At 42.6% G+C, this 26660-nt stretch overlaps 1 pseudogene across 1 annotated transcript; it reads right to left on the reverse strand.

Moving 5' to 3' along the window:
- Positions 1-20561: 20561 nt before the first annotated feature.
- Positions 20562-21170, reverse strand: LOC308513795 (pre-B-cell leukemia transcription factor 2-like; annotated as a pseudogene). The gene has a single exon. The product of its transcript is annotated as a pre-B-cell leukemia transcription factor 2-like (transcript).
- Positions 21171-26660: the final 5490 nt, after the last annotated feature.

The following is a 26660-nucleotide window of genomic DNA, read 5'->3' on the forward strand; positions in this document are numbered from 1 at the left end:
TTGTTCCCGTTTTGTTTTTTTACTTCAAAATAAGATATGTGCAGTGTGCATAGGAATTTGTTCATAGTTTGTTTTTAAACTATAGTGCGGCCCTCCAACGGTCTGAGGGACAGTGAACTGGCCCCCTGTTTAAAAAGTTTGAGGACCACTGCTGTGAGGGAAGGAGAGAGGGAAGGGGATGGGAGGGGCATGCTGGGACTGTCATTGTCAAGGGTTTTAAAGGCTGGGTGTTTAAAGGAAGTCTTAGAGGAAGCCATGTAGCCTTTGATAGTATATCAAGCACCAATGAATTTAATGTTGAAGGGGAAAAAAAAAACCCTCACTGAACAGTTTGTAAAATTCAGAAACTGAATAACAAGCACACATTGCAATATTTGTAATTCTGCACCTTTAAACAACTTTGGTTGTTGGGTTATAAACTTTTTAAAAATGTTATTGAAGTGAAATCCACAGAACATAAAATGAAGCATTTTGAACTATACAATTCAGTAGCATTTAGTACATTCACAATGTTGCACAACTATCAACTCTACCTAGTTCCAGATTATTTTTGTCATTCCCATTAAGCAGTTATTCTCTTTTCTTTCCTCTTCCAGGGCCCAGCAAATACCAATTCCTTTCAGACTCTCAGACTCTATGGTTTTACCTAATCTGGATAGTTCACATAAATGAAATATGTGACCTTTTTGTGTCTTACTCAGCATAATGTTTTACAGATTCATCAACCATGTAGCAAGTATCAATATTTCATTCCTTTTTATGGATAATATACTATTCCACTATATGTATATACCACAATTTTATCCATCTATCCATTCATGGACATATGGATTATTTACACTTTTGAGCTGTTGTGAATAGTGTTGCTATGAATGCTTGTGTGGAAGTGTGTCAATTCTTTTGTGTATATTCTATTAAAGAAAACTAGAGGGAGATGGAAGATGGCACCCAACAGGACAGCATTGAGAAAGAACGTGAGTGAGTGAGAGAGCGAAAGGGGAGTGCATGGACGTGTGGGGTATGTGTATATGTGTGATTGAGGGACAGTTATATTCCGCAGGACTGTTGGGGACTGGCAGACCAGGTTCCCCTAGCCAGGCAGCCTCTACTACCACTGCAATCTCTCCCACAGCAGCTGGCTCTGCCGCAGAGAATGCACCATCTTGAAGGGGAGCGTGGCTGTGACTGGGACCCAAGCTTCACCTCCACCTGGGGAGACCTCAATTACCTCCTGGGACCCTACAGCCACATCACCCAGGGACCACCTGCTGGCTGCAAACTCACAGGCACCGCGACTCCAGCCTCCCGGGCCACAGGCTCCTAAAAAGTTTGTCCAGAGGGAGACAAAATGGCAGCCTAATAGGTGGACAGGTCCAGTGGCTTCTTACGGAACAGATAGGAGAAACAACTGAATCGAATAATATCCACCCGGAATTGGCGAATTAAACCCATCTATCCATGGATAGAAAGAACAAAGGTCACCTGGAGAGAGGTGGGATCGGGGATCGGGGATCTGGGCTAGAGAGAGAAATGTGCACAGCTGGGAATAGAGTGTCAGAGGGAGACTGCACTGCACCAAGTCCACGTACATTGCGGACACGTGTAGTGTTCGACTGTGGAAGGGTGTCCACAGAGCTGCTGGCAGCGGGGGATTCTAGATCTAAGCCCACAGCCATAGGAGGCTGTGCCCAGAAAGGCAGCCTGAAGTTCTTCACCAGCTGTGCAGTGCTGGGTGGGAGTGGGTGTGGCGGGGGGAGAGATGCACAGTGATGCGATTGCTCTGTCTTTATATTTTCCTTGCTTTTACCTGCTAACCCCAGAATCTTTCGATTACAAACATTCACCTAGGCTGCAGTGCAGCAGAAGGTGGTTTTGTGGAAGCTGGGGAACAAAATAGGGAGAGGCAATCAGGAAGCCAGCTCTGGGACAGTCTGATCCCTCCAAACCTGAACAGACATTTTTCTCCTGAAGACCAGGCCCCTCCAAGCAGCGCAGCCGCACCCAGCCTTGAGCTCGGTAGGGAAACAAAGATTTGAAATACCCCCAGGGAGCCCTCCTGGACTGAGTTGAGGGGTCATTTGGTCCAGGAAACTAATACAGAAACACTGCCACCTAGAGGCCATGTCAAAGTAGACACGTGTAAACACGACTTAAAGCAGGCAGACAAACAAAGTGGTCAGATTGGTCCTGGCTGGCTGAAACCAAGGCAGTGGCATCTGATGCAGAGGAGCAGTGGATCGCTGGGAGCTTCAATATGGTGCTGGCTATCTAGCAGGAAGCTGAGATGTGGCAGACAGAACACTGGAGAGGGGTCTTAGACCAGGCCCCTCAGGACATTAAATACTCAGCTGAAGCAAGCAAACTTCACTACTTCACTTTTTTTATCTTTTACTTAAGAAACTAAAAAAAAATTTTCTTTTCTTTATTGTATTATTTTAATTATTATTATTATTATTATTATTATTATTATTATTATTTTATTATTACCATTAGAGGCCCAGTGGTAATAATAAAAGATTTGTGCACCAGTGGGGTCCCTTGGCCTGGCCTACAGAGGATCCGGCAGAGGCCAGCAGTCCAACATCTCCTGAGGGATCCTAGAGTGTGAGAGAGCACTCTGCAAAGTTGTTATGCTTGGCAGCTCCTGCATTGAGCATCTGCTCCCTGGTGGTCAGTGCACATCATAGCTACCAGCCAGTCAGCCAGTCAGCCAGTCAGCCAGTCGACTGGTCATTTAGGCATATATATATATATATATATATATATATATATATATATATATATATATATTTAGATTAGTGTTCTACATTCTATTTTTATTTATTATTATTTTTTATTTTTATCATCATTATTTTAATCTAATTTTTTCCTTTATGCTAACCCTTTCTTCCTCACTTCCCACTTTTTCATCCTGTTTCTCTTTTCATGTTCCTGCTTTAGTTTTTCGCTCTCCTTTCTTTTTACTCCTTGTTAAAAATTGATATTCTTTATCTGCTCTATTGATGCATTACTATATAGTAATCTCTGTTGGCTTTCTCATATATCTAATTTCCTCTCCCCTGCTCCAAGTTCATGCACCCTTCTCTTTTCTCTTTTTTTGCTAGCCAATTTTTTTCCTTATTGGTGTTGTTTTTTGGTTATTTGTTAGTTTTTGTTTTTGTTTTTTATTTTATGGTTTTGTTTTTTCTCTCCTAGCTTGTTCTCTTCTTCTACTAATACCTTAATTACTTTCACTCACCAACTCAGGCCTATCTGCTCCCTACTCTATTCTCCTTTTCCAAAAATTGATGAATGTATAGATAGATAGATTAAAGAAAGGGAAAATTTATTATTATTGTTATTTTATGTATATAAATATGTATTTTTAATATGTTTTTAATTATTATTTTTAAATTATTATTTTTTATTGAGTATTTTGCTTTTTTACTTTTCTTCTTATACACTCATTCTCTTTCTATCTCCTCTATACTGAATCCTGGCTATTCCCCCATTCATTCAATTCCTTTACCTTACATTCTAGAAATAAGCACTGCCTCTTCAGATTCAGCTCCCCTCCTTTTTTTCTGGGAGTTTGTTGTTTGCATTTTTTGGTTTAGTTGTTGGTTTTGTGGAGGTTTCCCAGCATATATGTTTATTTATTTTTTTTTAATTTTCCCTTTCTCTTTTCTTCTTTATCTTTTCTCTCTTACCTTTTTTCATTTTCTCAATATCATTTTTGCACGCTTTTCTCTTCCTTAATTCTCTTTTCTCTGGTGGTCACCCTTATTTGGGGTTATTGGTGTTGTGAAAACACTTGTATTTTATTCCCTCTGTGTTGTGTCTTCTCGAGTTGTATTTTGTACCTTTTGGTCAACATGGTAGACAGTGAGCCACATAACCAGATGCCCTGAAAGGAGTGAAAATGGGGAGACAAAGAAACAGCTGCTAGATGAAAGAAAAGGAGGAGTCACCAGAAATGGAAGTAAACAAAATGGAGGCAAGCAATTTATCAGAGAAAGAATTCAGAGCAATGGTCATAGGACACTGAAAAGGATGGAAGATAAATTCAACAACATGTGTAAGAATCAAGAGGAAATGAAGAACCAAGAAGAAATTAAGAATGACTTAGCTGCAATAAAGAACACAATAGAAAGCATAAATAGTAGACAAGAAGAAGCTGAGGACCACATCAGTGAGCTAGAAGACAAGGTAGGAAAAAACACCTAAGCAGAGCAGCAACTGAAAAAAAAAAAAAAAAACTTAAAAAACAGGAGGAGAGCCTAAGGGAGCTTTGGGAAAACAAAAAACAGAACAACATCTGCATAATAAGGTTGCCAGAAGGAGAGAAAACCGAGCAGAGAATATAAAAACTGTTTGAAGAAATAATGAAAGAAAATTTCCCTGATATTGGGAAGAAAAACCTCCCAAAAGTCCAAGAAGATCACAGAGTCCGAAACAACATGAACCCAAAAAGACTGACATCAAGACACACAATAATTAAATTGGCAAACACCTACGACAAAGTAAGAATCTGAAAGGTTCCCAGAGAAACACAGAAAGTTACCTACAAGGGATCTCCCATTACACTATCAACTGATTACTCAACAGAAACACATCAAGCCAGAAGGGAATGGGATGAAATAAACATAGTGATGCAAAGCAAGGGACTGAATCCAAGAATACTATACGCAGCAGGGTATCATTCAAAATTGAAGGTGAAATCAGGAGCTTCACAGACAAAAGAGGGCTAAGAGAGTTTATTACCACCAAGCCAGCAATGCAAGAAATGCTAAAGGAACTTCTGTAAAAAGAAGAACTAGAAAGGGAAGAAGGAACACAGGCATAAAGAATAAAAATGGTGCCAAACAAGTACCTATCAATAATAACCTTAAATGTAAATGGATGAAATGCTCCAATCAAAAGACATAGGGTAGCTGAATGGATAAGAAAACATGACCCACATATCTGCTGTCTACAAGAGACCTACCTCAGAACAAAAATCACAAAGACTGATAGTGAAGGGATGGAAAAAAATTTCAGGTGAATGGAAATGAAAAAACAAACAAACAAACAAAAAAAACCAAGCTGGGGTAGCAAAACTTATATCTGACAAATTAGACCTCAAAGTGAAGGCCATAACAGGAGATAAGGAAGGCCACCTCATAATACTAAAGGGAATAATTTAACAAGAGGATATAACGCTAGTAAACATATATGCACCTAATATAGGAGCACCCAAATACATTAAAAAAAAAAACTTCTGGAAGATATCAATGGAGAGATTGACAGCAATGCAATCATAGTAGGGGACTTTAGTACCCCATTGACACAACTGGATAAACAAAAAATCTAAACAAAAAATCAGCAAAGAAACATCAATCCTAAATGACACACCATTGGGACACAGGAAAATTCAAGAAGATAGAAATCATATCAAGCATCTTCTCAAACCACAATGGCATAAAACTGGAAATCAACTACAATAAAAACAATGAAAAAAAATCAAACACTTGGAGGCTAAATAGCATGCTATTAAATAATGATTGGGTTACCAAAGAGATCAAAATATGAATAAAAAGCATCCTGGTAACAAATGACAATGAAAACACAACAATCCAAAATCTATGGGACACAGAGAAAGCAGTCTTAAGAGGGAAGTTTATAGCTCTACAGGCCTACCTAAGAAAAAATAAAATGGTAATAAATTATCTACCCCTACAACTCAAAGAATTTGAAACAAAGCAACAAGAAACCCCAGAGTGAGCAGAAGGAAGGAAATAATAAAGATCAGAGTGGAAATAAATGACATAAAGACAAAAACAAACAGAGAAAGAGAAAAGATGGCGGCAATATAGGCAGACCCATCCCAGGTCCTGTCCCGGAGCAAATGGAGTGAGCAGCTGAAACTAGTAACACCCACACCGAATTGGCGAAATTGCTCAGCTGGTGAGACGGTTTGCAGCTGGGAAGAGCAGAACTCCCCTGGAAAGGTAAAAAAAAACCAGGGATTTGGGCAGGAAAGTTTGCCAGACCTCTGAGCCCAGAGAGTCGGAGGGAGACCGCGTGGCAGAAAGCCGCGTCCCTTGGGACAGGCACAGCCCCTGACGGGGGAAAGGAGAACTGCGGGATTCCAGGCGCCCCCAGGGGACTTGAGAGCTGGGTTCTGTGATCAGAGAGGACCGAGCCTAAAGGGGGCAGCCTGAAGAGCTGACCAGACCATGCAGTCCCGGTAAGAGAAGAAGCTTACAGTAACCAAGCCTTCCCTGTTTCCGCGGCCGGCATTTGTTTGTTTGTTTTCACTGAATCCTGTTCATGGGACATTTCGGATACAGACACTCACCTGTGCTGAAGAGAGGGAGAGTGTGAGTAGGAGTGGAATCTGGGGAGAGACTGAGGAGAGAAGGGGGGCCGGGAGAGGTGGCAGCGAATTGAGTGCTGAGACACCCCTGAGCCCAGGACTGGGGCAGCCATTCTCTCCAGAGAGTGAGACTCCTCCCCCCAGCCCCCAGGCAAGGAGCACAGCCACACCCAGATTCCACCCTGTAGGAGATCAAGGATTAAAATAATCTGATCAGTCCCTGGGAGTTAACAGGGTCTGGCCTATAGAGGGATTTTCAATACCAGCAACAACACAGGGCTGGTAACTAACTATTATGCAGCCAGCTCTGGGCAGTGAACTTCCACTGGACAGAGAGGCCCTATAGCCTCAGAGGCCAACCCCAGAACACTGCCACCCAGAGGCTGACCCACAAACTGACTCTTTGCTAAACACAAAATAAGGCAGTCTGGGAAACAAATGCGGCCTGCTTTAAAATAAGGACTGTGGTTTACAACACAGAGGAACAGTGTATCGCAGGGAAACTCAACACTCTCCTGAATACCTGGCAGGTCTAAGGCGAGCCACACTGAAGAATAGAAGAACTGAAGGACCTTCACTACTGCAAATTTTTTTTTTCACCTTTTAACTAAGAAACCAACTTTTTTTTCTTCTTCTTCTTCTTCTTTTTTTCTTTTTTTTTTCTTCTTTTTCCATCACCTGATTTTACCCTTTTAATTACTACCTTCTTATTTTTAACCAGTATTATTACTGCTACCATTTTACCATTTTTTAAAGTGCCATTTTATTTTCTCTTTATTTTATTTTGGGATTAGTGTTCTCCATTCTATTTTCATCATTATATTATTGGTTGTTTCCAGTTTGCATTCACCTCCAGGGAGCTGTTGCGGGAATTTGTTGGAATTAGTGGCTGTTCTATAGGTGTATTCTCCTCATATAAAAAGTCTCTTCCCCTCTTCCACTTCATTCTCTCTTTTCGCTCTTTTTCTTTTCTTTTCTTTTCTTTTCTTTTCTTTTCTTTTCTTTTCTTTTCTCGCTTTTATTCCTCCCCCCCCCCGTCCTTTTTCCCAATGTCATTTTTTCACTCCTTTTTTTGGTCCCTACTTTTCTTTTTTCTCTTTTATCTTTTTCTCTTCCTTCTTCCTTATCCCCTAATTCTCTTAATTCAGGTGGTCACCTTTATTTGGGGTTATTAATATCGTGAATATATTTGTGTATAGTGCCTGGTACGTGGTGCCTTGTTGTGTTGTATTTTGTGCCTTTAAATCAACACAGCACATCCAAGAAACAGCAACCTCCTGAGCACCACACCCTCTGCTGAGTAACAGCAGCTGTACGTGAAACCTCGCCCCACCAGCCAGAAGAGCCACCACAGCTGTGAACAGCACCCACCAGAGGAGCTGCTGCCAACTGAAGAGCAGCTGCTACCGCAACTGCCCGAAGAGCAACCACAGACCAAGGAGTCACTGCCACCAAGGGAGCAACCACTGAACAACTCAACGTCTAGATATGTCAGTGACATCAAACATGGGTAGACAAAGAAATGCCCAAAGGGAAGAGAAGGAGGACTCTCCAGAAAAGCAGCTAAGTAATACAGAGGCATGCAACATGACAGAAAAAGAATTCAGAATAAGGGTCCTAGAGTGCATAAACCGGATGGAGGAAAAAATCGACAACCTCTGCAAGAAGCAAGAAGAAACAGATGAAAAAATCGATAACATATGGAAGAAGCTAGAAGAAACAGATGAAAAAATCAACAACTTAAGTAAGACGCGAGAAGAAATGAAGAGTGATATAGCTGCAATGAAAAACTCCATTGAAAGTATCAACAGTAGACTAGGAGAAGCGGAGGACCGAATTAGTGAATTAGAAGACAAGGAAGCAAAACACACCCAAAATGTACTGCAATTGGAGAAAAAAATTAAAAGACAGGAGGAGAGCCTAAGGGAGCTTTGGGACAACATGAAACGAAACGACATACGAATAATAGGGGTACCAGAACAACAGAAGGATGAACAAGGGTTAGAAAACCTATTAGAAGAAATAATATCAGAAAACTTCCCTGAGGTGGGGAAGAAAAAAGTCACAGAAGCCCAGAGAGTCCCAAACAAGGTGAACCCGAAAAGACCCACACCAAGACACATCATAATTACCATGGCAAATGTTCAGGACAAAGAGAGAATCTTACAAGCTGCAAGAGAGAGACGGAAAGTTACATACAAGGGATCTCCCATTAGATTGTCAAATGATTTCTCAACAGAAACACATCAGGCCAGAAAAGAATGGACGGAAATTTACAAAGTGATGCAAAGCAAAGGACTGAATCCAAGAATACTCTATCCAGCAAGGCTATCATTCAAACTTGAAGGGGAAATAAGAAGATTCACAGACAAAAAAAGGCTAAGGGAGTTTATCACCACCAAGCCAGCAATGCAAGGAATGCTAAAGGGACTGGTATAAAAAGAAGAAATAAAAAGCTCAGAAAGAAAACAGCCACACAAAAAAAGAAATGGCTACAAACAAGTACCTTTCAATAATAACTTTAAACGTAAACGGACTAAATGCTCCAACCAAAAGACATCGGGTGGCTGAATGGATAAAAAAACATGACCCATCCATTTGCTGTCTACAAGAAACCCACCTCATTAGAAGGGACTCACACAGACTGAAAGTGAAAGGATGGAAAAATATCTTTCAGGCAAATGGAAAGGAAAAGAAAGCTGGGGTAGCAATACTTATATCGGACAAAATAGACCTCAAAGTGAAGGCCATAACAAGAGATAAGGAAGGCCACTTCATAATACTAAAGGGATCAATACAACAAGAAGATATAACCCTGGTAAACATATATGCACCCAATGCAGGAGCACCCAAATTCATAAAAAAACTCCTGGAATATATCAAAGGAGAGATCAACAACAATACCATCATAGTAGGGGACTTTAATACACCACTGACAGCACTGGATAAGTCCTCTAGACAAATAATCAGCAGAGATACAGCAATCCTAAATGACTCACTAGATCAGATGGACTTAATAGACATCTTCAGAACACTTCACCCCAATGCCACGGAATATACATTCTACTCAAATGCTCATAAGACATATACAAAAATAGACCATATATTGGGTCACAAGCAAAGTATCCCCAAAGTCAAGAAGATTGAAATCATAAAAAGTGTCTTCGCAGACCACGATGGTATAATATTAGAAATAAACTACAATAAAAACAACCCAAAATACTCAAACACCTGGAAGCTGAATAGCATGCTATTAAATATTGATTGGATTACCAATGAAATCAAAGAAGAAATTCAAAACATCCTGGAAACTAATGACAATGAAAACACAACAATCCAAAACCTATGGGACACAATGAAAGCAGTCCTGAGAGGGAAGTTTATACCTCTACAGGCCTATCTCAAAAAACAAGAAAAAATGGTAGTAAATCATCTAACTCTACAACTCAAAGAATTAGAAAGAGAGCAACAAGAAAAGCCCAGAGTGAGCAGAAGGAAGGAGATAATAAAGATTAGAGCAGAAATAAATGACATAGAGACCAAAAAAACAATACAGAAAATCAATGAAACCAAGAGCTGGTTCTTTGAAAGGATAAACAAGATTGACAAACCTCTAGCCAGACTCACCAAGAAGCAAAGAGAGAGGACCCAAAGAAACAAAATCAGAAACGATAGAGGCGAAATAACAACAGACCCCACAGAAATACAAATGATTGTTAAAAAATACTATGGACAGCTCTACTCCAACAAACTAGACAACATGGAGGAAATGGAAAAATTCCTAGAAAAATACAACATTCCAAAACTCAATCAGGAAGAATCCAAAAATCTCAACAGGCCAATAACTATGGAAGAGATTGAAGCAGTCATCAAAAAGCTTCCAGCAAACAAAAGCCCAGGACCAGACGGCTTCACAGGGGAGTTTTACCAAACATTCAAGGAAGAACTAAAACCTATCCTCCTCAGACTACTACAAAAAATTCAAGAGGAAGGAACACTTCCAAGCTCATTCTATGAAGCCAGCATCACCCTAATACCAAAACCAGGTAAAGACAACACAATGAAAGAGAATTACAGGCCAATATCCCTCATGAACATAGATGCCAAAATCCTCAACAAGATCTTAGCAAATCAGATCCAGCAGTACATCAGAAAGATCATACACCATGACCAAGTAGGATTTATCCCAGGGATGCAAGGATGGTACAATATCCGCAAATCAATAAATGTGATACATCACATAAATAAATTGAAAGAAAAAAACCACATAGTCATATCAATTGATGCAGAAAAAGCATTTGATAAAATTCAACACCCATTTTTGAAAAAACTCTCAGCAAGGTGGGAGTAGAAGGATCATACCTCAACATAATAAAAGCCATATATGACAGGCCCACAGCCAACATCATACTCAATGGGCAAAAACTAACACCATTTCCCCTAAGAACAGGAACAAGACAGGGATGCCCCCTCTCACCACTCCTGTTCAACATAGTACTGGAAGTGTTAGCCATTGCAATTCGGCAAGAATAAGAAATAAAAGGCATCCAAATTGGAAAAGAGGAAGTAAAACTGTCCTTATTTGCAGACGACATGATATTATACATACAAAACCCTAGAGACTCCATCAAAAAGCTTCTAGACTTAGTACATGAATTTGGCAAGGTAGCAGGATACAAAATTAACCCCAAGAAATCTGAGGCATTTCTATACACCAATAGTGAACTTTCAGAAAGAGAGATTATAAAAACAACCCCGTTTACCATCGCATCAAAAAAATTAAGCTACCTAGGCATAAACTTAACTAAAGAGGTAAAAGACCTCTACTCAGAAAACTACAGGACATTGAAAAAAGATATAGAGGAAGACATAAACAGATGGAAGAACATACCGTGTTCATGGATTGGTAGAATCAACATCATTAAAATGTCCATACTACCCAAAGCAATCTATAAATTCAACGCACTTCCCCTTAAAATACCAACGGCATACTTCACAGATCTAGAACGAACTCTCCATAAATTCATCTGGAATAAAAAAAGACCCCGAATAGCTTCAGCAATCCTGAAAAAGAACAAAGTAGGTGGGATCTCAATACCAGATATCAAGTTGTATTACAAAGCCACTGTTCTCAAAACTGCCTGGTACTGGCACAAGAACAGGCATATAGATCAATGGAATAGAATAGAGACCCCAGAAATCGGCCCGAACCAATATGCTCAATTAATATTTGACAAAGGAGGCAAGAACATACAATGGAGCCAAGAGAGTCTCTTCAATAAATGGTGTTAGGAAAATTGGACAGGTATATGCAAGAAAATGAAACTAGACCACCAACTTACACCATACACAAAAATAAACTCAAAATGGATAAAGGACTTAAATGTACGACAGGAAACCATAAAAATTCTAGAAGAATCCAAAGGCAACAAAATCTCAGACATATGCCGAAGCAATTTCTTCACTGATACAGCTCCTAGGGCACTTGAAACTAAAGAGAAAATGAACAAATGGGACTACATCAAAATAAAAAGCTTCTGCACAGCAAAAGAAACCATCAACAAAACAACGAGAAAACCCACTGTGGGGGGAAACATATTTGCCAATGTCATATCTGATAAGGGCCTAATCTCCAAAATTTATAGGGAACTCATACAACTCAACAAAAGGAAGATAAACAATCCAATCAAAAAATGGGCAAAGGACCTAAATAGACACCTTTCAAAAGAGGACATTCAGAAAGCCAAGAGACATATGAAAACATGCTCAAAGTCACTAATCATCCGAGAGATGCAAATCAAAACAACAATGAGGTACCATCTCACACCTGTCAGACTGGCTATCATCAACAAATCAACAAACGACAAGTGCTGGAGAGGATGTGGAGAAAAAGGAACACTCCTGCACTGCTGGTGGGAATGCAGACTGGTGCAGCCACTATGGAAGACAGTACGGAGTTTCCTCAAAAAACTGAAAATGGAACTCCCATTTGACCCTGTGATCCCACTTCTAGGAATATATCCCAAGAAACCAGAAACACCAATCAGAAAGGATATATGCACCCCTATGTTCATAGCAGCACAATTCACCATAGCTAAGATCTGGAAACAGCCTAAGTGCCCATCAGTAGATGAATGGATTAGAAAACAGTGGTACATCTACACGATGGAATACTATGCTGCTCTAAAAAGGAAGGAACTCTTACCATTTGCAACGTCATGGACGGAACTGGAGACCATTATGCTAAGTGAAATAAGCCAGTCAATGAAGGAAACATACCACATGATCTCACTCATTCATGGATACTAGAGACCATTATAAACTTTTGAACAATAATAGATACAGAGGCATAGCTGCCTCAAACAGATTGTCAAACTGCAGCGGGAAGGCCGGGGAGGGTTGGGGGGCAGGAGGCAGGGGGATAAGAGATCAACTAAAGGACTTGTATGCATGCATATAATCATAACCAATGGACATAAGACACTGGGGGATAGGGGAGGCTAGGGGACTGTCTAGGGCGGGGGGATAAAATGGACACATATGTAATACCTTTGTAATACTTTAAGCAAAAAAAAAAAAAAGACAAAAACAAACAAACCAAAAGAACAACAACAAATCAAAAGATCAATAAAACCATGAGCTGGTTCTTTGAAAGGATAAAGAAAATTGATGAACCTCCAGCCAGGCTCACCAAGAAGTAGAGAGAGGACCCAAATTTAAAAAATCAGAAATCAAAGGGGTGAAGTAACAACTGACCCCACAGACACAAGAGATTATGAAAAAATACTACTATGAATAATGCTATCACCACAAACTGGACAACCTAAATGTAATGGACATATTCTTAGAAAAATACTTCCAAAACTCAATCAGGAACAATCAAAAAACCTGAATAGGCCAATAACTACTGAAGAAATTGAAGCAGTAATAAAAATCTTCCAGCAAACAAAAGCCCTGGTCCAGTCAGCTTTACAAGGGAGTTCTACCAAACATTCAAAGAAGAACTAACCTTATCATCCTTGGACTATTCCAAAACATTCAAGAGGAAGACACTTCCAAGATCTTTCTGTGAAGCCAGAATTACTCTAATTCCAAAACTAGATGAAGACACCACAAAGAAAGAAACCTACAGGCCAATATCCTTGATGAACATAGATGCTAAAATCAACAAAATTCTAGCAAATCGGATCCAGCATTACATTAGAAAGATCATTCACCATGATCAAGTGGGATTTATTCTGGGGATGCAAGGATGGTTCAATATCCGCAAATCAATAAACATGATACATAAACAAACTGAGAGACTAAAATCACATAATCATATCAATCAATGTAGAAAAAACATTTGACAAAATCTGACACCCCTTCTTGATAAAAACTCTCAGCAAAGTGGGAATAGAGGGATCATACCGCAACATGAAAGCCTTATATAACAAACCTACAGTCAACATCATACTCCATGAGCTAAAAATTTAATTCATTTCCCCTAAGAACAGGAACAAGACAGGGATGCCCACTTTCACCACTCCTGTTTGATATAGTACTAGAAATGTTAGTCAGAGTGATCAGACAAGAAGAAGAAATAAAAGGCATCCCAATTGGAAAAGAATAAGTAAAGCTGTCATTATTCGCAGATGACATGATACTGTACATAGAAAACCCCAAAGACTCCATAAAAAAAACTATTAGATTTAATAAATGAATTTGGCAATGGAGCAGGATACAAAATTAACACCCAGAAATCTATGGCTCTTTTTATACGCCAATAATGAACTCAAGAAAAAGAAACTGAAAAAACAATCTCATTTACCACTGCACCAAGAAATTTAAGATATCTAGGAATAAACTTAACTAAGGAGGTAAAAGACCTCTACTTGGAAAACTACAACACATTGAGAAAAGAGATAGAGGAAGACATAAACAAATGGAATAACATAATGTGATCATGGATTTCTAGAATCAACATCATTAAAATGTCCATACTACCCAAAGCAATTTATAGATTCAATGCAACTCCTATTAAAATACCAATGGCAGGAGAAACCAAGATGGCGGCATAGGTAAACACCAGAAATTGTTGCCTCACACAACCACTTCAAAAATACAACTAAAAGACAAAAAGGACATCATCCAGAACCACAGGAAGGCTACCTGAGTGGAAATTCTACAACTAGAAGGTAAGAGAAAAGCACACTGAGACTCAGAGGAGGTGCGGAAGTAAAGTGCAGAGGTACAGAGGCGCGCACGTAGAAAGGGCTGGCAACTGAGGACACGCTATCTTTTTCAATCAGGAGGGAGACACACGCTCCCACTCTGAACTCCAGTTCTGGGTGAGTCTCTGGGGACCCAGACTCATACGAGGAGAAACTGAACTGTCTGGCAGTGGGCGGAACTTGAGGGCAGTTTTCTCTCAGAGGTGCTTGCAGCAATTACCATGGGACACTGAGACCCACTGGAGCCTCTTAGGGCAGGACTGAGGAACAGCCATAGCTGTTTTCCTGCCCTGTTGATTCCCTGAGACCCCGCCCCACCCAAGCTGTGTGCAGAGGCTTTTGCATATGAATGCCCTGGCCCTTTGCAATCTGAAAATTACCTAACAAACTGCAGCTGGGTCAGAGAGACACAGAACATCCAAAAGAAGGCCCAAGACCCCACAGCAGCTTGCATTGCTTCACAGCTGGGCCTCATCTGGGCACCTCCAAATCCCAAACAAGGAAGAGGAATCTGCAGATCTCTCCATAGCTCCTGCTGGGTAGCCTCAGGCAGAGGCTAAATTAGCACCTCCTTAGAGATCCAAGTGCCAGTGTACCCAGTGGTCAGAGTGGGACCATCCAGATTACAACTCCTCAGATCCATAAGGGACACACTCAGGGGGCAGACTCAGTGAGCACCAAAGCCCAACTGAAGCAAGTCTTGCCCCAGAAGGGTGTCTCCAGCACAGAAGTTCTCCCACTGCAGACACAGCTGATTCTCACAGCCAATTGGCCTGGAGGTCAATTCCTCCCAGTAATACCTACAACAATCAAGGCTTAACTACAAGACTGTGCACAAAGCCCACAGAGGGGTGCACCAAGAGTGTCCTCCTCAGGTAACTGGGAAGGCTGAGCTACTGGGTCCTATGGGACACCTAGCACAGAAAGCCACCCTATCAACACAGGGAAGCAGCCAAAATGCAGAGACAAAGAAACAGGTCACAAATGACAGAAATGGAGGAAAGCAAACTTCTGGATATAGTGTTCAAAACCACGGTTATAAGGATTTTCAAGAATTTTCTAGAAAACGACGATAAATTTAGTAAGACCCTCAGTAAATCTAGTGAGACCCTCGAGGATATGAAAAAGGACCAACTAGAAATTAAGCATACACTGATTGAAATAAAGAATATTATACAGAGTTCCACCAGCAGACTAGAGGATCACAAGAATCAACTCAAAGATTTGAAATACGAAGAAGCAAAAAACACCCAACCTGAAAAGCAAAAAGAAAAAAGAATCCAAAAATATGAAGATAGTGTAAGGAGCCTCTGGGACAACTTCAAGCGCACCAACATCTGAATTATGGGGGTGCCAGAAGAAGAGAGAGAGCAAGATATTGAAAACCTATTTGAAGAAATAATGACAGAAAACTTCCTCTACCTGGTGAAAGAAATAGCCTTACAAGTCCAGGATGCACAGAGAACCCCAAACAAAAGGAATCCAAAGAGGACCACACCAAGACACATCATAATTAAAATGCCAAGGGCAAAAGACAAAGAGAGAATCTTAAAAGCAGCAAGAGAAAGACAGTCAGTTACCTACAAGGGAGTACCCATACGACTGTTAGCTGATTTCTCAACAGAAGCTATGCAGGCCAGAAGGGAGTGACAAGAAATATTCAAAGTGATGAATAGCAAGAACCTACAACCAAGATTACTTTACCCAACAAAGCTATCATTCAGAATTGAAGGTCAGATAAAGAGCTTCACAGATTAAAAAAAAAACGCTAAAGGAGTTCATCACCACCAAATCAGTATTATATGAAATGCTGAAAGGTATTCTTTAAGAAGAGGAAGAAGAAGAAAAAGGTAAAGAGAAAAATTATGAACAACAAGTACATATCTATCAACAAATGTATCAAAAAATCAAGTGAATAAAAAATCTGAGGAACAGAATAAACCCGTGAATATAACAGAATCAGGGGCCTAGAAAAGGAGTGGACTGGCAATTCTCAGGGGGAAAGGGGTATAGGGGGTGCAGGAAGAGACTGGAGAAAAATCATACACCTATGGATGAGGACAGTGGGGGGAGGACAGAGCGTGGGGTGGTAACCCAGTGGAGGGGAGCTATGGGGGTGAAAAAAAAGGAACAACTGTAATAATCTGAACAATAAAGATTTAATTTAAAAAATACCAATGGCATATTTCACAGACCTAGAACAAACTGTCCAAAAATTCATCTGCAATGAACAAAGACTCTGAATAGCCATAGCAATCCTGAGAAAGAAGAACAAAGTTTGAGGGATCAATACCAGATATCAGGCTGTACTACAAAGCCATGGTTCTCAAAACTGCCTGGTACTGGCACAGCAACAGACATATAGACCAATGGAACAGAACAGAAAACCCAGAAATAAACCGAAGCCATTATGCTCAATTAATATTTGACAAAGGAGGCAAGAGCATAAGTCACTTCAATAAATGGTGCTATGAAATTTGTCAGATACATGGAAAAAAATGAACCTAGATCACCAACTTACACCATACATAAAAACAAAGTCAAAATGGTTAAAGGATTTAAATGTAAGACAGGAAACCATAAAAATCTTAGAAGACTCCATAAGCAGCAAAATGTCAGACATATGTCATAGCAATATCTTTACCAAACAGCTCCTAGGACAATGGAAATTACGGAGAAAATAAACAAATGGGACTACATCAAAATAAAAAGCTGCACAGCAAAATAAACCATCAACAAAACAACAAGAAAGCCCACTGCATGGGAGAACTTATTTTCCAATGCTATTTCAGATAAGGGTTTAATCTCCAACATTTACAGGGAACTCACACAACTTAACAAAAGGAAGATAAACAATCCAATCAAAAAATGGGCAAAGGACCTAAATAAACACTTTTCAAAAGAGGAAATACAGAAGGCCAAGAGACATATGGAAACATGCTCAAAGTCACTAATCATCAGAAAGATGCAAATCAAAATAACAATGAGGTACCATCTCACACCTGTTAGAATGGCTTTCATCAACAAATCAACAAACAACAAGTACTGGTGAGGATGTGGAGAAAAAGGAACCCTCGTGCACTGCTGGTGGGAATGCAGAGTGGTGCAGCCACTGTGGAAGACAGTATGGAATTTCCTCAGAAAGTTAACAATTCAAATCCCATTTGCTCCAGTAATCCCACTTCCAGGAATATATCCCAAGAAACCAGAAACACCAAATAGAAAGGATATATGCACCCCTATGTTCATAGCAGCACAATTTACAATAGCTAAGATTTGGAAACAGCCTAAGTGCCCATCAGCAGATGAGTGGATTAGAAAACTGTGGTACATCTACACAATGGAATAATACTATGCTGCTATAAAAAAGAAGGAACTTTTACCAGTTGCAACAGCATGGATGGAACTGGAGAGCATTATGCTAAGTGAAATAAACCAGGTTTAGAAAGATAAATATCACATGATCTCACTCATATGTGGGATATGAGCAACATAAACTGATGAACAAAAATAGATCCAGAGACAAGGTAACAGTGAACAAACAGTCCAACCTCAGAGGGAAGACAGGGGAGGGGGGGTTAGAGATCAACCAATGGACTTGTTTGCATGCATATTAGTGTAACTAATGGACACAGACACCAGGGCGGTGGGGGCTTATCCTCTGAGGTGGGAGTGGCCTGGGGGGAGGGTCAATCAGGAAAAAAGGAGACATGTAGTACCTTAAACAATAATTTAAAAAAAGAAAGAAAATTAGAGCCTGCCAGTTGTTTAAGTGGTAAAGACTTTATCTCATTCAGGAACTATTGCAATTAGGGGAAGAGAGACCTCAGTATAGAACCAGACTCAATTCCAAATACATCATGGGCAAGTGGGGAATTTAGAACCAAGGAACAGGGTGGGGTAAATGGATGGAAATTTCCTAAAAGGAAATATCAGGAGTAAGGGGGCATTCTGGATAAACATACTTGACAGAATTCTGACTCAAAACAGATCAGGCTTTTCAGATTCCAAGAATGTGGGGGGAGGGGATGAAGAATTTGATCAGATGTTGAGAGTGAACAGATATCAAGGTATCAGTTCTTGCTACCACTGGTTGATGCAGGTCCCACACGGTGGATGCTGGCTTAGAGAAGCATGGCTAAAGTTTAGTGAAGAAGAGACTGCTGGTTAATAAGTACCTAGAGGTGGAATTGCTTAAATATCTGAAGAATCAATACACTCTTTCCACAGTGATGGAGACATTTTACATGCTAATAGAATTGTACTGCAGTTCCAATTTCTCCACATTCTCCCCAACACTTGCTTTGAAAATTATTATTTTCATAGCCATCATAGTAGGTATAAAATATTTCATTGTGATTTTGATTTGCATTTCCTTAATGTTGCACATCTTTTCATGTCCTTGTTTGCATTAGTATATCTTCTTTGGAGAACTATCTACTCAAGTCTGTTGCCCATTTTTAAATTGGGTTGTTTGTCTTTTTGTTAAGTTATGACTTCTTTACATATATGCATGCTAGATCCTTATCAGATATATGACTCACAAATATCCAATGCCCCCGATTCTGTAGGTTATCTTTTCATTTTCTTGCTAATTCCTTTTGATGCACAAACGTTTTCATTTTTGATGTTCTAATTCATCTATTTTTTCTCTCTCCTGTGGCTCGTCCTATTTTGTCATACTTAAGAATCCATTCCCAAATCCAAATTTTTCAAAAACCCACTCTTCACACTGAATAAAACAAAGCAGAAAGGAGTTTATTACAAGTTTTTACCTACAAACCTGGAATCTCAAGACTAAGGAGCAATAACTTTCAAGTTGCTAATAGACTAAAGGGTAAATGTGGAAGGTGTTTGGCTTTTTCCACTTACTGTTTTCCTAGTAGTCTTCTTCTTTATTTGTATCAATGTAGCTGAGTTCAAAGAACAGAAAGTCCAAAGATGGCATGAACAGACTTGGTGTGTGGGGCTTAGCTGGCATCCTGTCCTGATTTTTGAGAAGAGCTATAAATCCTGAAACTTACATTAGGCAAGGTTAAGTTTCTTTAATGTGCTTATCTTGGTCAACTCCATTTTGTCACCAACATAAGTAACTCCAATTTAGTTTTGGTTATACAGTATTTACTCCTAAGTTTTCTTCTAAGGATTTTATGGTTTTAACTCTTATATTTATTTCTTGTTTGATTTTGAGAGAGAAAGAGAGAGAGAGAGAGAGAGAGAGAGAGAGAGAGAGAGAGAGAAGTACTGATTTGTTCCACTTATTTATGCATTCATTGGTTGATTCTTGTTTGTGCCCTGACCAGGGATCAAACCAGCAACCTTGGTGAATTGGGACGACACTCTGACCAACTGAGTTTCCTAGTCAGGGCTTAGCTCTTATATTTAAACTAGAGGCCCGGTGCATGAAATTTGTGTGGGGGTCGGGGCAGAACCCTCAACCCGACCTGCACCCTCTCCAATCTGGGAGTCCAGAAGTTATGTCCCCATTTTTGGCATCTGTGGTATGTAGGGCAAGGCTGGCATCTCCACAGATCCCAGAGCAGGTAAGGGGTGGGGGAGAGAGAATGGGTGAAAAGAGAGAGAGAGAGAGAGAGAGAGAGAGAGAGAGAGAGAGAAGAGAGAGAGAAACAGAATAGTCATATACCTGTCTGAGAGAGAGAGAGAATGTATATATGTCTATAGAGAAACAATAGTTGTGTATGTATCTATGAGAGAGAGAGAGGATCTGGAAGATAGGGTTCTGGGTGTGTTTCTGTGTAAGATATGGGGAGAGAAAAAGATTGAAAAGAAGGGGAAAAAGGGGAGACAGACTCTACCTTCCCCTTAGGGGACCCCCTTCTCCTTGCCATGTAGTCAGCAACCCTAGCACTGAATCGGCTCGGGTAGGGTGACCCCCATTTGCCCTTTCCATCTTGTGCTTCTCCTGTGTCTGGGGCTTGTCCTCTGGATGCCTTTGTCCTTTCATCAGGAGTCACCTCGTGAGCCCCCACCTGTGGCCCTGAAGGATGAGATCAGTTGGAAGTGTCAGAATGAACGCTCCCTGGTCCTTCTGTTGGGGACATCACTGAGGATGGGGTCACAGCCTCCTTCCAGCTGCCATTTGCCCTCATTTCCTGAGGGCTGCTCATCTGGCCTTCCTGAGGTTATCTCCGTAGCCCCCTGGGCCCATCGAGTGTCGAGTGATTCCATCTGGGAAGCAGGGTAGGAATCTCTGTTGAGCCCGGGCATCCCCAGAAACATGTCTCCGGATCCTGAAAGATTGAAAGAACCGCCAGAGCCTGCAGAGGAAGGGGGTGTCAGGGAGCTGGTGCGGCTGTGGCCCTCCTGGCTGACAGACACTGCGGTCTTGATGGCATAGATGTTTGCCTCCTCTTGAAACTTTCCGATATTTTTCTTATAGAAAATCTGCTTGTTGCCAAACCAGTTGGAGACCTGAGAGCTGGTGATGCCACACTTCTTGGAGAGCTTCTCCTTAGCCTCCTCACTGGGATACGGGTTACTCAGGTGGGAATAGAAATACTCATTTAGGATCTTGGTGGCCTGTTTGCTGAAGTTCTGGCATTTCCGCCTGGCATTCAGGAACCGGAGCGCAGGATCATGATGGCCTCACAAGTGGCCATTTCTGCCAGGGGCCGCTCCTAGGCCAGGCAGCACAGTGTGCCTGTTCGTGACCTTTGGCCAGGGTGGCTTCCGGTCTGGGCAGCGCTGGGAAACACGCATCTGCCCAACCGGTGGCCACTTCCACTGGAGGCTGCTCCTGGGCCGCGCCTGACTGGTCGTGACTATTAAGCACCTGACTGGTTGTGACTAATTAGCACATATGGCTAATTAGCATATTTCTCTCTTATTATATAGGATAATTGATCCATTTTCAGTTAATTTTTATATATATATATTTCATTGATTTTTTACAGAGAGGAAGGGAGAGAGATAGTTACAAACATCGATGAGAGAGAAACATTGATCAGCTGCCTCCTGCCCACTCCCTACTGGGGATGTGCCCGCAACCAAGGTACATGCCCTTGACTGGAATAGAACCTGGGACCCTTGAGTCCACAGGCTGATGCTCTATCCACTGAGCCAAACTGGTTAGGGCAGTTAATTTTTTTTTCATAATTTTTATTTCTTAAAGTATTACAAAGAATATTACATATGTCTCCTTTTCCCCCCCTTGACATTCCCCCATCCCCTGACCCCCCCCTCCCCCCCGCCGGTGTCTTGTGCCCATTGGTTAATCTTATATGCATGGATATAAGTCCTTCGGTTGATCTCTTAATCCCCCCCGAAACCCGCCCCAGGCTTCCCACTGTAGTTTGACAGTCTGTTCAATGTTGCTCTGCCTCTGCATCTGCCCCTGTTCATCAGTCTATACTGGTCCCCATTATCTGTCCCAACCTCACTGGAGCAGTCCCAACCTCACCGGGGCCGTCTCAGCCTCACCGGGGCCGTTTCAACCTCACCGGGTCTGTCCCTACCTCACCGGGGTCGATTCAACCTCACTGGGGCCGTCTCGACCTCCCCGAGGCCGTTTCAACCTCACCGGGTCCGTCCCTCCCTCACCAGGGTCGATTCAACCACACTGGGGCAGTTTCAACCTCACCAGGGCCGTCCCGACCTCACCGGGGCCATTTCAACCTCACCGTGGCTGTCCCAACCTCACCAGGCCGTTTCAACCTCACCAGGGCCCTCCCAACCTCACCGGGGCAGTTACAACCTCACCGAGGCCGTTTCAACCTCACTGGAGCTGTCCCGACCTCACCGGGGCTGTTTCAACCTCACCGGGGTCATCCTGGCCTCACTGGGGTTGTTTCAGCCTCACCAGGGCCATCCCGACCTCACCCAGGCCATGTCAACCTCACCGGGGCCGTCCCGACCTCACTGGGGCCGTTTCAACCTCACCGGAGCCGTTTCAGCCTCACCAGGGCCGTCCCTACCTCACCAGGGCCGTTTCAACCTCACTGGGGCCGTTTCAACCTCACCGGGGCCATCCCGACTTCAGGGCTGTTTCAACCTCCCCGGGGCCATCCCAACCTCACTGGGGCCATCCCGACCTCACCAGGGCTGTTTCAACCTCACCGGGGCCATCCCGACCTCACCAGGGAAACACGAAGTTTGGCCCTCTGTCCCCTGCCGAGCGGCTCCCTGCCAGACAAAATGTCCAGACGTTTCTGGTGGCTGAACATTCAGCACTCCTGCTCGGGCCACGCCCTCCACCAAGTGCACAGACTGCCCGTCTGTCATCCCCCAGTGTCCCACAGGAGACTGGAACTGGTGGGCATGTTTGTGCGCCTGCTGGTACAGCGGTTCCACAACGCCAGCCCAGCCAGGCCCAGCCCCGGCCTGCCACGAACCCGACTCTGGCCCCCCCCCCCCGCCCCCCCCGATTGCATCCCTCCGGATGCGAGGAGCTGAAATCTGCAGCCTGCTGGGTTGGGCTCTGTACTTGGTGCCTCTGCACATCCTACTCAGTCTCAATGCTCTTCTTTCTATGCGAGGAGTTGAAATCTGCAGTTTGTTGGGTTGGGCTCTGTACTTGGTGTCTCTGCACATCCTACTCAGTCTCAATGCTCTCCTTTCTTTCCTTCCAGTTGTAGAGCTTCCACTGGGCCAGATTTCCCATGGTTCCGTATGATAGCTGTTTGTCCTATAGTTGGTAGTTTCGATTTTGTGTGAGGCAGCACACACAGGTCTCTTCCTTACACCGCCATCTTGGTTCTCCTGGGTCTGCTTCTTGAGTGTGTCTCCCATGGCTGCGAGTAGTTGAAGTCTGCAATTTGTTGGGTTAGGCTGCAAAAGCGCAGGTGGGTCTTTTTGTGCACCTGGCACAGCTTGGATGGGTATGTAAATTGATTAGGCTGGGTCTCAGGGAGTCGCCAGGGAGGAGCAAATAGCACTAGCGTCTCGGTGGCTCCTTGCCTCTCCGGGACAACGGGGCTTCGCGTTCCCCAGTGCTGGCGAGCAGCTGTGCGAGGGAGCCTCCCTCGCTTTCTGACGGATGCAAGGCCCTGCCACCTCTCCCTGTAGGGTCTGGTGCCTCATGATCCCGCCCAAACCAGCTCAGTGGATTTGAGAGTTTGCAAAAGCACAGGCGTTTCCTCTTGTGCCTCTGGCACAGCCTGGATGGGGATGTAAATTGAGTAGGGCGGGATCTCAGGGAGTTGCCAGGGCAGAGTCTCAGCAGCCCCTTGCCTACCCGGGACACCGGGACTTTGCGTCCCCCAATGCCAGCAAGCAGATGCGCGCCAGAGCCTCCCTTGCTTTCTGACCGCTGGAAGGCCGTGCAGTCTCTCCCATGGGGCCTGGGGCCTCAGAGACCCGCCTGAACCAGCTCAGTGGATTTGAGAGTTTGTGAAAGCACAGACATTTCCTCTTGTGCTTCTGGCACAGCCCGGATGGGGATGTAAATTGAGTAGGGCGGGGTCTCAGGGAGTCGCCAGCATGGAGGAAATAGCAATGGTGGCGTCTCGGTGCCCCTCGCCTCCCTGGGACACCAGGACTTCGCGTCCCTCAGTACCGGCAAGCAGCCGCGCGTCAGAGCTTCCCTCGCTTTCCGACTGCTGCAAGGCCGTGGTCGCCTCTCCCCGTGGGATCTGGGGCCTCAGAGACCCGCCCCGAGCAAGCCCAGAGGATTCGAGGGTTCATAAACTCTTCTGATTGAAAAAAAACCCGCGAATCCAGTTGCAGCCCGCCTGGTGTGTGACTGCGTACCTCTGTTTTTGGCGCCTCCATAGCTCCCACTCAGTCTCACTGCGCTTCTTTCTTTCCTTCCAGTTGTAGATCTCCCACTGGGCCAACTTCCCCATGGTTCTGAGTGGTGGTTGTTTGCCTCATATTTGGTAGTTTCAATGATGCTATGAGAGAGCAGCACACACAGGTCCACTCCCTACGCTGCCATCTTGGTTTTTCAGGGCAGTTAATTTTTATATGGGTTGTGTGGTAGGACCCCGTTTCATTATTTTGTATGTGTCCCAAACCACTTGTTGAACAGACTATTCTTTTCCTCAAAGAATAATCTTGATCTTTTTGCAAAACAATCAATTGGCTATAGATGTATTGGTTTGTTTCTGCACTATTAATTCTATTCCTCTGGTCTAGATGGTTATCTTATGCCATTACCATACTGTTTGGATTACAGTAGCTTTGCAGTAAGTTTTGAAATTGAGAGGTCTTCCAGTTTTGTTCTTTTCCTCCAATATTGTTTTGGCTATTCAGGCCCTCTTGCAATTTTATTATATTGATCAGCTTTTCTATTTGCAAAAAAAGCCATTGGGGTTTTGAGGGGGATTACATTGAATCAATAGGTAACTTTCAAAATTATTGATATCTTAAAATATTCAGTCTTCTAATCCATGAGCATGATATCTTTCCATTTATTTAGGTCTTTAATTTATTTCAGCAATATTTTATATTTTTCAGTGTGCAAGTCTTTAATCTCCTTAGTTAAATTTATTTCTAATTATTTCATATTTTCGAAAGCTATCTTAATCTTCTTGATTCCAAAACAAAATATCACAGATTGGGTACCTTAAATAACAAAAATGTCTTACTATTCTGGAGAATGAAAGGTCCAAGATAGGTCTTGGCTGATTTGATTTCTGGTGAGAGTTTTTTTTTTCCTGGCTTATAGACAGCTGTCTTCTCACTAGGTTCCACATAATGGGGAGGAACAGTGAGTGAGGGGGAAGAGTGAGCTCCAGGGTCTCTTCTTATAACTGTTACTGGTGCCGTGGGAGTCTTGCCATCTCTCAAGGTAGAAATCAAGAGAGATTACCAGAGTCCAATATAGAGCTTAGTGCATTGGATTTGCCAAGAATAGAACCCAGGTTTCCCACATGGCAGGCAAGAATCATACCATTGACCCACCCTGGGATCTTAGGAACTCCTGAGGTAGGAATCAAAAGAGTTCTTTATAATAAAGTAGTCTTCAGGTAAGAGGTTTATTATATATAGCTCATGTGCATAGGGAGAAAGAGAAATGTTGTTCTCCAAATAAAAGCTGGGGAACAGTTTTAAAGCAGTTGAGGTGGGCAAGATATGTTTAAGTGTGATATCTAAATATATAGAGACTAGAGGCCCAGTGCACAAAAATTTGTGCACTCGGGAGGGGGGGGGGTGTCCCTCAGCCTGGCATGTGCCCTCTCCCAGTCTGGGACTCCTTGGGGGATGACCACCTGCTGGTTTAGGCCCGCTTCCTGGGGAATTGGGCCTAAGCTGGCAGTCAGACATCCCTCTGGCAGCCTGGGAGCCCTCGGGGGATGTCCACTTGCCAGCGGGGAGCAGGCCTAAGCTGCAGCCGGACATCCTTAGCGCTGCTGAGGAGGCAGGAGAGGCTCCCACCACCACTGTTGTGCTGGCTTGTGGCTAAGCAGAGCTCCCCCAGTGGGAGCGCACTGACCACCAGGGGGCAGCTCCTGCATTGAGTATCTGCCCCCTGGTGGTCTGTGTGTGTCATAGTGACCAGTCATTCCCAGTCTTTCTGCTGTTAGGGTCAATTTGCATATTACCCTTTTATCATATAGGATGGGGACTCTTTGTGCTTGCACAGTACAGTACATCCTTCTTCAAGCTTTGCATGATTCATTAGCATTTTAAATGTCTATATAGGAGTATGATTTTTAACACTTAAATGAGGGAAGTTCATGGACAGGACAGTCTTTCTTGCTAGCACATATGTGTGAGTGAAAGGAACAACATTTAAGCCCACTAAGGTAAATCTTTCAGACAGCATTTTCCTTCATTCTAGCTGCTAATTGATTGTTAGGAGAAGGTAAAAACAACTAGGGCAATTAATGAGTTCCTGGCTTCCTGCCAGCTGGGCCCCGGGAGTAGCCTGCCTGTCTCATAGGATACTATCCTATCCGATCAGGGCCTTAGCCTTATGACCACATTTAACATTAATTACCTCCTTACAGGACCTATCTCAAAAAACAATCACATTGGAGGTTGGGACTTCAACATATGAATTTTTTAGGAACACAATTGAGTCAATAGCAAATGCTATTATAAGTGAAATTTTTACTTAATTCTGTTTTGGATTATTCATTGTTGGTATATAAAAAACAACTGTTTTTGAGTGTTGATCTTGTACTCTGAAAATTTGCCAAATTTGT

The sequence above is a fragment of the Myotis nattereri genome, assembly GCF_964212035.1.
Source record: "Myotis nattereri genome assembly, chromosome: 2".
Taxonomy (NCBI): domain Eukaryota; kingdom Metazoa; phylum Chordata; class Mammalia; order Chiroptera; family Vespertilionidae; genus Myotis; species Myotis nattereri.